This window comes from Ursus maritimus, unplaced genomic scaffold, assembly GCF_017311325.1.
Source record: "Ursus maritimus isolate PB19 unplaced genomic scaffold, ASM1731132v1 scaffold_34, whole genome shotgun sequence".
NCBI lineage: Eukaryota > Metazoa > Chordata > Mammalia > Carnivora > Ursidae > Ursus > Ursus maritimus.
In genome coordinates, this window is record NW_024426008.1 from 26,280,728 (window position 1) to 26,291,200 (window position 10,473).

A 10,473-nucleotide genomic window follows, 5' to 3' on the forward strand; every position below is an offset into this window, starting at 1 on the left:
TGCTCCGGCCCGGCTCGCGGGCTAACTGGAGAGGGATGAGATCGGGTGCCGTGCCACGGGCACCCGTCTGTGTCATGGAAGTGTTTGTCCTGTTGACTGGGAACAAAGCTACCCCGGCTGCAGGAGAGAGGGACGGGGGCCTCAAGGCTGCTCCCTTCCCGTTTGTTTTCCAGGAGACCCGTGTTGTGTTGCTAAACGACAGCTCTGCTTTGACGGCTTTCGCTTCCTATAAATACAGATTCCCGCGGGAGTGTCCAGTGTTTCCTGACTCAGCTCCAGCAGGAGCAGGTGTGTTCCCTGGGTGAGTCATGCACGGGCGGCCGGCCGGGCCGGGGCTGCGGGGCCTCATGGGAGGACAGCCGGCGAGGGAGGAGGCCCAGCCTTCCAGAACCGCACTTACTTGGAATTTGGGGATTCTTGTTTTTCATTTCTGCTAAAAGCAGTAGCACTGCTCTGGCTTCCAAGGGAAATTCCTACACTGATGAATTTAATTTTTGTCCGTCCGTCTGTGGATGTACATTAAGGTCATTTGCACATCTTGGCTGTGGATTCAGAAAGAGACAGAGACAGAGAGAGATTCTTACAGTGGAATAGTGTTTGCCTTAAGGAAAGAAATCTTACGATGTGAAACAGCACGGATGGACCTGAGGACACTGTGCTACGTAGAACAAGGCAGACGCAGAAGGACAAACGCCGCGTGGTTCCCCTGCCATGACGGCCCTAGAGTCGTCCAGCGCAGGGAAGACGAGCGGAAGGTGGGAGCCAGGGCCAGGGGAAGGGGAGGGGTGCCGTTCGAGGGAGAAAGCTTCAGTTGTGCAGGATGAATGCGTCCGGGGACCTGCCGCCCGCCCTGTGCCTGTGGCCAGGGTGCTGTGCTCTGCCCTTGACAGTCTGCAGGGAGGGTGGACCTCTCGTTAGCTGCTTTGACCGTAATAACAGAAAACCAACAGGTGACTATCCGCTCGATCCCAAAAGCTTCCTCTCTCCTGCTGCATCCACAAGGCATTAGGACACGTGCTCGGAGGCACGGCTCACACCAGCCCTCCAGGTCCAACACCCGTTTGGTCCAAAGCGCCCCAGAAGGAGTTCCGACATAAGGAGGCAACAGACAGGTGTGACCGCATTAAGGACACTTGGAATTGGGCGTCCTTTCTCAAATTTTTTTTTTTGTTAATGAGAAGATGCTCATGTGGCAGGAATATGGGCTATGCGTTCGGATTGGGGACACTTTTAAACTGGATTCCGCAGTTCACATGAGCTTTCGGTATCATGGCACTCTGAGTGAAGTGCTACTTTGATGACACCAGGGAGATCGCTCCTGACTGCTGCTGGAGGAACGCCGAGCCGAGCTAGAGGCGGCTGCACGGGCAGGAGTCACATCGGCGGGCAGTGCACACGGCTCGTACTCAGAGGCTGTCAGCCCTGCCTCTCTGCACGCTGTCCCCACCCGCCCTGCGGACCCCCACTTCCCACACCCTCTGCCCTGCTTTTCCGGGGGTCCCCTGCACATGGCAGGCGGGCTGCGGGGCCGACCCCTGCGCCCGCACCGGTGGCAGCTGCCCTGGCCAGGAAGGGCCCACCCGCTGATCGCACCCTTCCAGGAACCCTGCGAGGGAGCCACCACGGCTGACGGCAGCTTCTGGGGACGAAGAGAACAGGCGGTTTGCCCTGACCACGTGCTCCTGTTATAAACCGGAGAGCACACGTGTTTACCCCGATGAGCGGAGGATGTGGGAAAGCGTGATGACTCATCCTGTTTGTCCCCAGCTCTCCTTTCACTCGTCACCCTACAGAGAATTTCTGGGAATAAATGGACCTTCGTGAAGCTCCTAGAAAACGGGGCCGTTTAGATAAGAATATCATTGTTATTCCTAAATCATGTGTACACATTATTTATAGGAATCAAACTGTTTATGAAAACTTACCAAATCAACAGCTGTGTGACTTCAGCTGGGAGCCTGTCCTGTCCTGTCGATGGACAGCCTTGTCTGACAGGCAACAGGCTGAAGGACTGGCTTCAGCTTTCTGCAGCGTGAGGGCGTGTGATTTGCCTGAGCAAAGACCCAAACGCCCTTGCTTCTCTGGGCTCACTCCGTATGCTCCTCCTGTCTGCATGGGAACCACGTGTCCCGGCGTACGGTTCTTCCCTCGACCTGGAAAGGCGTAGTGATCAGATCTGGGCCGGCCTGCAGCCTGCAGTAGAATACTGCGGCCCACCTGCAGACCCAGTGGGAAATACGAAATGTTGAAAGTCCTGAAAAATCGGGAAGCTCTAGGGACGCCATGTGGTGCAGTCAGGTAGGCCTCCAGCTCCTGGCTTTGGCTCGGATCCTGGTCTCAGGGTCGTGAGATCGAGGCCCTCCCGGGGCTCTGCGCCCAGCACGGTGTCTGCCTAGGACTCTTCTCCCTCTCCCTTCGCCCCTCTTCCCCTAAAATAAATAAATAAATCTTTTTCAAAAATCTGGAAATAGGGAGCCTGGGTGGCTCAGTCAGTGAAGCATCTGCCTTCGGCTCAGGTCATGATGTCAGTGTCCTGGGATCGAGCCCCACATCGGGCTCGCTGCTCACCGGGGAACCTGTTTCTCCCTCTCCCTCTGCCTCTCTCCCCTCCCCCACACATGCTCACTTTCTCTCAAATAAATAAATAAATAAAATCGTTGAAAACATTATAAAAATTTTAAAAATTAAAAATTAAAAAATCTGGAAGCTTTTACCTCTGGATGACCTTGGGACTCCAAGCCGGTAGGAAGTGCAGGTTAAGGCAGGGTTGCCAAGTGCCTGGCTGAGTTTTGAAAACATTCCCCAACTTGCACACAGAGCCCCTTGGGCAAAGATTTGGAGACTTGCTCCTTCCAGGCAGTTCAGGAAATCTCTGTCCAAACATTTTTTCCTAACTAAACCAATCGAGCAGAGACATCAGTGACCAAATAGAGGGCACATACGCAGCTGAAAAATCCACCACCAAGTAACAGCACAACAGCAAACCCTGGGGAGGGGGGGATCTGATTTCCAGAGTCACCGCGTATTTACCTAGAACGTTCCGTTTTCAGCCACCACTACAACGAAACCAGAGGACAGAATAGGAAACAAGGAGATGGGGTTCACACGAGGGGAAACAAAGTCGTTGACAGAGATGGTCCATGAGGAAGCCCGGACACAGAGCCTACCTGCCAGAAAGTCCAAGTCATCTGTGGTCAATGTGTAGAAAGAACGCAAGGAAACTGTGTTTCAAGAACGAAGGCCAAGTGTGAGAACGCTGTCTCATGTAGCAGAGGACAGTGGTAAAGATAAATCATTTGAAAAGAGCCAAATGGAAATCCCGGAGTTGAACAGCACGAAACTGAAGGGAAAAGCTCCATGGGGAAGCTGAAGCACAGATTTCCAGAATCAGGATTTCTGCAGGCGGGGCGTGAGCCTGGCCTTTTGCCAAGTCCCCACATGAGTCTCAGGTGCTCCCCCGACAGCCCCAGTACCGCTTCTGTGTCTGCTGAGAGTCCTCAGATTCCCTGGGACCCTTAGCATTCAGCCAGGACTATAGACGGGCAGCCCCGGGCATTTGGGTTTTCGGCCGAATTTCACAAGTCATTCTGATGTGCGTGGCGGGATGATCCCACGGCCCTGCGGGGCTTGGAGAGAGAGGGACGGAGCAGCCACGTCTGGGGAGAGCTGACGATTGTTGCAAGAAGACAGAGACCACGTGTAAGGGCTTTGCTTAGGATTGAGCTCTCGAGGGAAGCGATCTTTTTCAGCGCCGAACTGAGACACCTGGGAGAGAAGAGTCTGGAGGCGCACCGGCACCGGCACAGCGCATCACTCAGTGGGAGAGGAGGAGAGGGTCTCAAACAGCGGAAAGTTGTTTTCTCTGAGTTCTGGAGGCTGGAAAGGCTGAGATCAAGGGGTGGGCAGGGCTGGTTTCCGGGGAAGCCCCGCTCCTTGGGTTGCAGACGACTGCCTTCCCACTCTGTCCACATGTGGCCTCGTGTGTGTGGAGACAGAGATCTCTGGTGTGTCTTCTTATGTCACCAGTCCTATCAGATTAGGACCCCACTCTCAGGACCTCATTATACCCTACGTACCTCCTTAAAGGCTTTGCGTCCAAAGGCAGTCGCACTGGGGTTAAGGCTTCAATGTACAAATGGAGGAGGGCACAGTTCAGTCTATGAACGGAAGGGAAACAAAGATTTGACCCTTGAAAACAGATATGGAGCCTTCAAAATGGAGGTACGCCTTCAGGACTGCATCGTTGAAGGATCCCCGTGGTTCCCTCCCTGAGGTTCCCTCTGGTGCGATATGATAACAGTCTGCATGCCTATAATTAGTGTTATTAAAGGCAAAATGGCATGAAGGGGCCTATGTCTCACCATTACAATGAGGTCATCTAAGGGGCCAAGTTTCAATTTATCTTCTTTTTGAAAGAATTAGGTATCTCATTTGGAGAATTGTGAAATTTTAAAATAGCAGGGACAGAAGGGACGCAGAGGTCTTCTGATATAAGAGCGTTGCCAGGCCCACCTGCTGCTTGGTCGCTCGTCACAATTCTCCGGCTCCATCCGAAAATGGAACCGTGACCCCTTGTCCCACGTGCTTGTACCGAGGTGCAGTGAAGACTGATGAAGACGTACAGATTGTCCAAGCAAAGTATTACAAGCAAAAGGACAAGAAGTGCGCCTTTAATTAAATGAACTAATGAGCAAACAAAGGAACCGGTCAGAAATAAGGAAAATGTTGTTTTTGAACCTATCTGCTTTTTTCCCCATGTTTTTGAGTTGGTTGTATGAAAGGTGCAATTAACTATCATCTTTAAAAGTTTACTGGAATCCTCAAAACAGAAAGATCTAATGGTACCCCGAGAAAGTCTCAAAGAACACGGTTCTCCAACCCCACACTTAGGCGTGGGTCTCCAGCCCTCGCAGCCTCACACACCGGCCCCATGTAAACACCTGTAAGCGTTATTCCCCGTTCCCTGCAGACTTTATTCGGGATGCGTATAGCAGTGCAGATATGCCTACGACGGTCTTCAAAGCAACAATGCTAGAAAAGAGAAGACCACAAATCGCCATCCCCAGGTTGTTGCGCGGATCCCTTCTCGGAGCCGGAGATTAGGGGGTGCTGCCGTCCAGGTGGTCTATGGCTTCAAGTTGTGGGTGAAATCATCCACAAAGCTGAAACGAGAACTCGGCTTCACGATTCCCCTCGGTGGAGAAAGAAATAGCTGCCTATCAGATTTGCCATCGCGCACAAGATGGAAGACCGGCAACCTCGTTGAGAATATTGCAGGGCACTGATATCCCATAGGGGTTCAAAACCCAGCGTAACTTGACAGTAGTCGTAGAGCTCCAGGCCCGAGTCAGTGGCAGAGACCACGGTTGGTGAGCGGCAGCCCCTGTGGCCAAATCTACCGTAGCCCGTTTGGACATGGAAGGCAGGCGAAAAGTGATTTTTGGATTTTTAAATGAAGGAAACATATTAGAGGAATACGACTATTTCATGACAGGTGAAAAATTTGTGAAATTCAAATTTCAGTGCCCTTCAGTGAAATTTTCTTGGAACTCTGTGTGCACGTATGTTCATTCACTGTGGACTCTGTGGATCGTCAGTGGCTTTTTCCGGGCTCCACGGGCACAGCTGAGTCACCGTAACAGAGGTATGTGGCTCACGAAAGCCAAAAGCAGGCACTACCTGGCCCTTTCCGGAGAACACTTTGCTGAGCCCGACGCAGACCACAGCCCTCCAGCTGGGGGGGCAGCAGAGGCACGCTGAGGGGTGCGGAGAACCGTGCTCAGGCTCTCGGACGGAGCTCTGCTCGCACTCGTTGGGGAAGGTCTCCAAACTGGTTTATCTGGAAGCCTGAGCCGGCGGTGCCAAGGGCTATCCGCGGGCACTCGCTCTGAATTCACAGCTCACGTTGTCGTCCTCCTGCCGAACCGCCGTGTGACTCTGGAGCCTTCCTACGGCTGGGCTCCTCACAGGGGAACGCCTTCCCAGGAACCACACACGGGCATGCACACGCACCGCACACGGGATTCCCACGTGCACACACATGCACGTACACACCTGCACACACGCATCCCCGGTGATGTCAGAGCCCAAGGGAGGAAAGCAGATTCTACTCGATCGCGGTGGTAGACCACTTGTCTAAGGACCACACACCTCCTCTTCCTAACGGAAAGCTCCATGGCCCTCGAACTGAAAAATAGCAGTTGCCCCTGGACACAGGGATCCTGTCTTGAGATCTCAAGGTGCTTTCCTTCTGTGATGGACTTCTGGGGACAGCCAAACCTGTAGGTGGCAGCAGAAACCCACAGATGACACGCTTCACGGTGCCTACGTGGATCTGTCTGTACGTGTGTATGTATGGGGGTGTGTGTGTGTGTGTGTGTGTGAGTGTGTGTGTGTGTGAGGCACGCCCACGTCAGGCACCCAGCGCCCCAGAGAGGCCATTTCCAGGAAGACAGCCTGGGGAGTCGTGCCCAACGCTCTGTCGCCTGCCGAAGAGGGCAGCCGGGGCGAGCCCCCTCCCGCCTGTCGGCCAGGAGAGCACAGAGGCACTGTGGAGACACCCAGCTCTGCCTCCACTCCTCACTGGCTCAAGTGTTCATGCTCGGGGCTCTGCTGAGGGGCAGGTCCCCTCTTCCTGAGGCGCTTCCTCGGGGGCCGAGTTGTCTGCTTCTCCACCGGCTCCTCTGCTTCTGCCCTCGGCTCGGCCCCGGGGCCACAGGTCCTGCCTTTGGGGCTCTTTGTCTGGATTCCCACTGTTTGGGGAGGGGGCGCCGTGCACCTGCAGCCGGCCCTGCTCCCTGGGCTGTGAATGGCGGAAGCTTCCCTTCTTTCCAGGCCCCGTGTGACACCCTCAGCTCCCCACATCCCGAGGCGGCAGCCAGGTGTCCTCACTGCATTCGAACTGACAGGGGAAAGCTTTGGCCTGGGTCGTTTTGCCTGAGGCATGGAATAAGAAAGTTAAGGGAGGGGGATTTCTTTTAATTAAATTCTTTCAGATTAAAGTATTATTTGATTTGGAGACCAAAAAAAAAATCATAGAAATGAAGGAAGCCTGCAGACGCACCGACACTGGGCCACAGGGTGGTGGAGAGGGCCAGGTGCTCCAAACCAGCCTTGCCACTGCTTCCGTAAGGCTCTGAGCCCCCTTCCCTTATCTGAGAAATGGGCCACGTTACCCAACCTACCCTCCAGCGCCGGGAGTTTGAACGGGGCCCTGTGAGGCCAGGCTCAGTGAATCAGAGCGCACACACCGTTCCAGGACGTGCCGACGACTAGGACAGACCAGGACAGTGTGTCTCCGTGGACCGGGCCACGAAGCCTCAGCTCGCCCCTTCGGCCCCCATCCTGTCTGATGTCGCTCCCCCTCCTGCGTGCTCCCTGCAGCTCCCCAGGCCCCCGGAGGGCAGCAGGTGCAAAGGCTGCGCAGGCCCCACTGCTGGGCCTCGCTCACTGGAGTGAGGGGCGCGAGCCAGCAGCAGGCAGAGCCCGGAGTCAGCACCGGGCTCTGATGGGGGCACAGAAGAACGCGCCCTGGGAGGGCCTCTGCCGCCGTGCTGCGGCCTCTGTTTGTTTCGGAGCCTGGGGGGTGAGTGCTGGGCCGGCTCAGCTGCATCCTGGGCCGGGGCCACGGGACCCACGCGTCCCCCCTTCCCTCTGAGCAGACCTCCTGGAGGCACTGTGCCTCCCCCGTGAGAGGGGCCAGCTCCTTGGCCCGGGGACACGGCTTGCTCCACTCCCCGTGGACCCAGAGCCACTGTGGCTCTGAAATGTGCCACGCTGCTCCGCTGGACGTGACCTTGGTCCTTGGTTACTTGCGTTGGTCTGTCCTATCCCGTCTCCTTTGTCGGGACTCAGGCTACAGGCAAGATCCCCCACTGTGGACACACGTACACTCACGGGAGAATTCCTACAGACACCAGACACTGTTTCTAGTGGAAGGGGAGCGTGTTCCCTCAGAAGGCGGCTTCTGACTTCTCACGCTCCCCCAGGGCTGCCAAGTGTGCCGTGATGGGTCCAGCTCAGCACGTGGCGGGGGTGGTGGTGGGGGGGTCTCTCACAGACGGACATCTGTCTGTAGTCACGCAGCTTCTCCACACTGGTCAGGAGCCGGGGACACAGGTCTGCATCAGCTCTGGGCTCAGGGTCAGCACCAGATTTACTTCTCCACAAGCCGCCTGGCCACGCACTGCTCCGGGACTTCCCGGGTCCTGCCGTCCTCAGCCATGAGATGACCCACCACAGTGTTCTGTGCTGTCCCCTTCGGCAGAGGAGAGCACTGGCCAGGCTGTGGTCCCGTGTGATTTCAGAGTAAGGGCTGGTGGAAGGATCACGGTTTTCAATCGCTCTGAGACGTCTCGTGTGCGCGCGTGGGCCCCGAGCTCAGAGGCCAGCATGTACACGGTGTGTGCTCTCTTTCTATCAGACAGAACTCCACAGTCGTGTTGCAATACTGCACAGAAACAGAAACCGTGTCCTTCCCTGTTGCTCAGTATTTTCTCTGGGGCGCTGGGCTGGTGCAGTCAGTTAAGCATCGACTCTTGGTTTTGGCTCAGGTTGTGATCTCAGGGTGGTGAGATTGAGCCCCACGTCGGGCTCCACGCTCAGCACTGAGCCTGCTTGAGACCCTCTCTCCATCTGCCCCTCCACCCACGCACTCTCTCTCTCAAATAAATAAATAAATCTTAAAAAAAAGAAAAGAAATAGCCCTTCAATATTTTTTCTGCCTATTCAAGTAGTAATGTGTTAACAGTAATAGTGTTCGTGTGACCTGACTCCAGCAAACCCGTCAAAGCAAAGGTGGGAAAAGGCAGCTGACGTGCGCCCCAAACACCGCAGTCTCCACGCACTCCGGTCCCCCTGCAGGAATGTGCCCCGTGCCTCCTGAGTCTGGAATCCGGGGCTTCCTGTGCCAGACCGCACGGGGATCTGCAGGCATCCACATGCACTCGGAAGGCACTTGTGGATTTGGCTTGATTGGAAGTTGCTTCTGTTCCACGTTCTGCCATCAGAGAGAAAGCTGACTTCGCATGGACCGTGGTCCTCACTATAATGAACAGTTGACATAGACGGAGGGAGGTGTAGTGCAAATTTTGCCAAGCGTTTATTAAGACCGGGAGAGCCTTTCCGCACAGAAATCTCTGTGAGGGTCCGCAGGTAGGGGGCGGAGCTGGGGAGAGGGACCTCGGCAGGCGCTCGGCGACACCTGTCAGACTCGCATTGTCCGCAGAGACAGAGCGGCAGCCAAGGAAAGACGCTCGCGGCTGCTGGCTTAGCGATTGGTAAATAATGAGCTCTGGAGGGAGGCCTCTGGTTTTCAGAGCATATGCTCTAACAGATGGAGTTGCATCGGCCCGTTTGGGGTGCACTCCGGGGACCTGCCAATCACTGGCATCCAGCTTCTGGGAGGGAGCGAGCCTTTGGAAAAGGACAGAGGTACTGGGTGGCAGCTTCAAACCCATTTCAGTGGGGGCCAACCTTAACCACGAGGGCCTTTGTACCCCCAGGAGCCCAGAGAGCCCCAGCGAGGCTTCAGTTCAGTCTGGAGATGTTCGGCATGGGGAACTCTACAACAGGACCTGTGGTTCTCAAAGTGGGGTCCCAGGACCAGCAGCAGGGGTGGCACCTGGGGCATCGTTAGAAAGGAGAATCCTGGCCCACCCCACACCTGCTGGGGAAACTCACAGTCCGTGTGGCAGCAAGCCCCCCAACGGGTCCCCAGGCAAGCTGAGGCTTGCGAACCACTGAACGAGCTCATCCCCTGTGTAAAGACCGGGATGACATTACTTGCTCCTTCCCAACCTTCTTTCTGAGGCCCAGCACATTACTGGACACACATGTGATCCACACAGATGGTTTTGGAGGGAACAGAGGAAGTGAAGAAGGGACACGGATATAATTCCAGCTTCCCTCCTTAAACTTGGTTTCAGGTTGAAAAGTAGAAACCCAAGGAAGAAAGAGCCTCTGTACGGGTTTATTTCACACGCTTCTCAAGAACAAGATGCGGTGGTGGGACCCGTGCCTGCTCCTGCCGGGCCCCCGGAGAAGCGAGTTTCATAGAGAGACGGAGAGCTGCTGTCAGCCCACCCTTGAATTTGGGAGTGTTCCGTTTGAAAGAACAAGATGAGCCCCGCAGAGCTATGCACCATGCCGGTTAGGAAGCAAAGAGAGCAAAGTGCAAAGCTGAGCAGCCAGGGAGAAGTTCTTGCAGAGCGTTTGCTCCCGCTCGCTCGGATGAGAGCTGCTTCCACCAGCCACGCGCCCGGCAACAGCGTCATGGAGGGACTGTGGCCGGGGGACCGAGCGGCATTCCTGGGTCCAGCCTTTGGAAGGCAACTACGGCCCTCGGAAACTCTGCATCGAACTGGCTCCAGAAAGCTCCTACCACCCCAGCAGGGCAGGTGTCCAGTCTTGCCATCGACGCTAAAGGAGAGGAGCTAGAAAGGGCTTTTATGAAGCAAAGGATTTCTCCAAGTC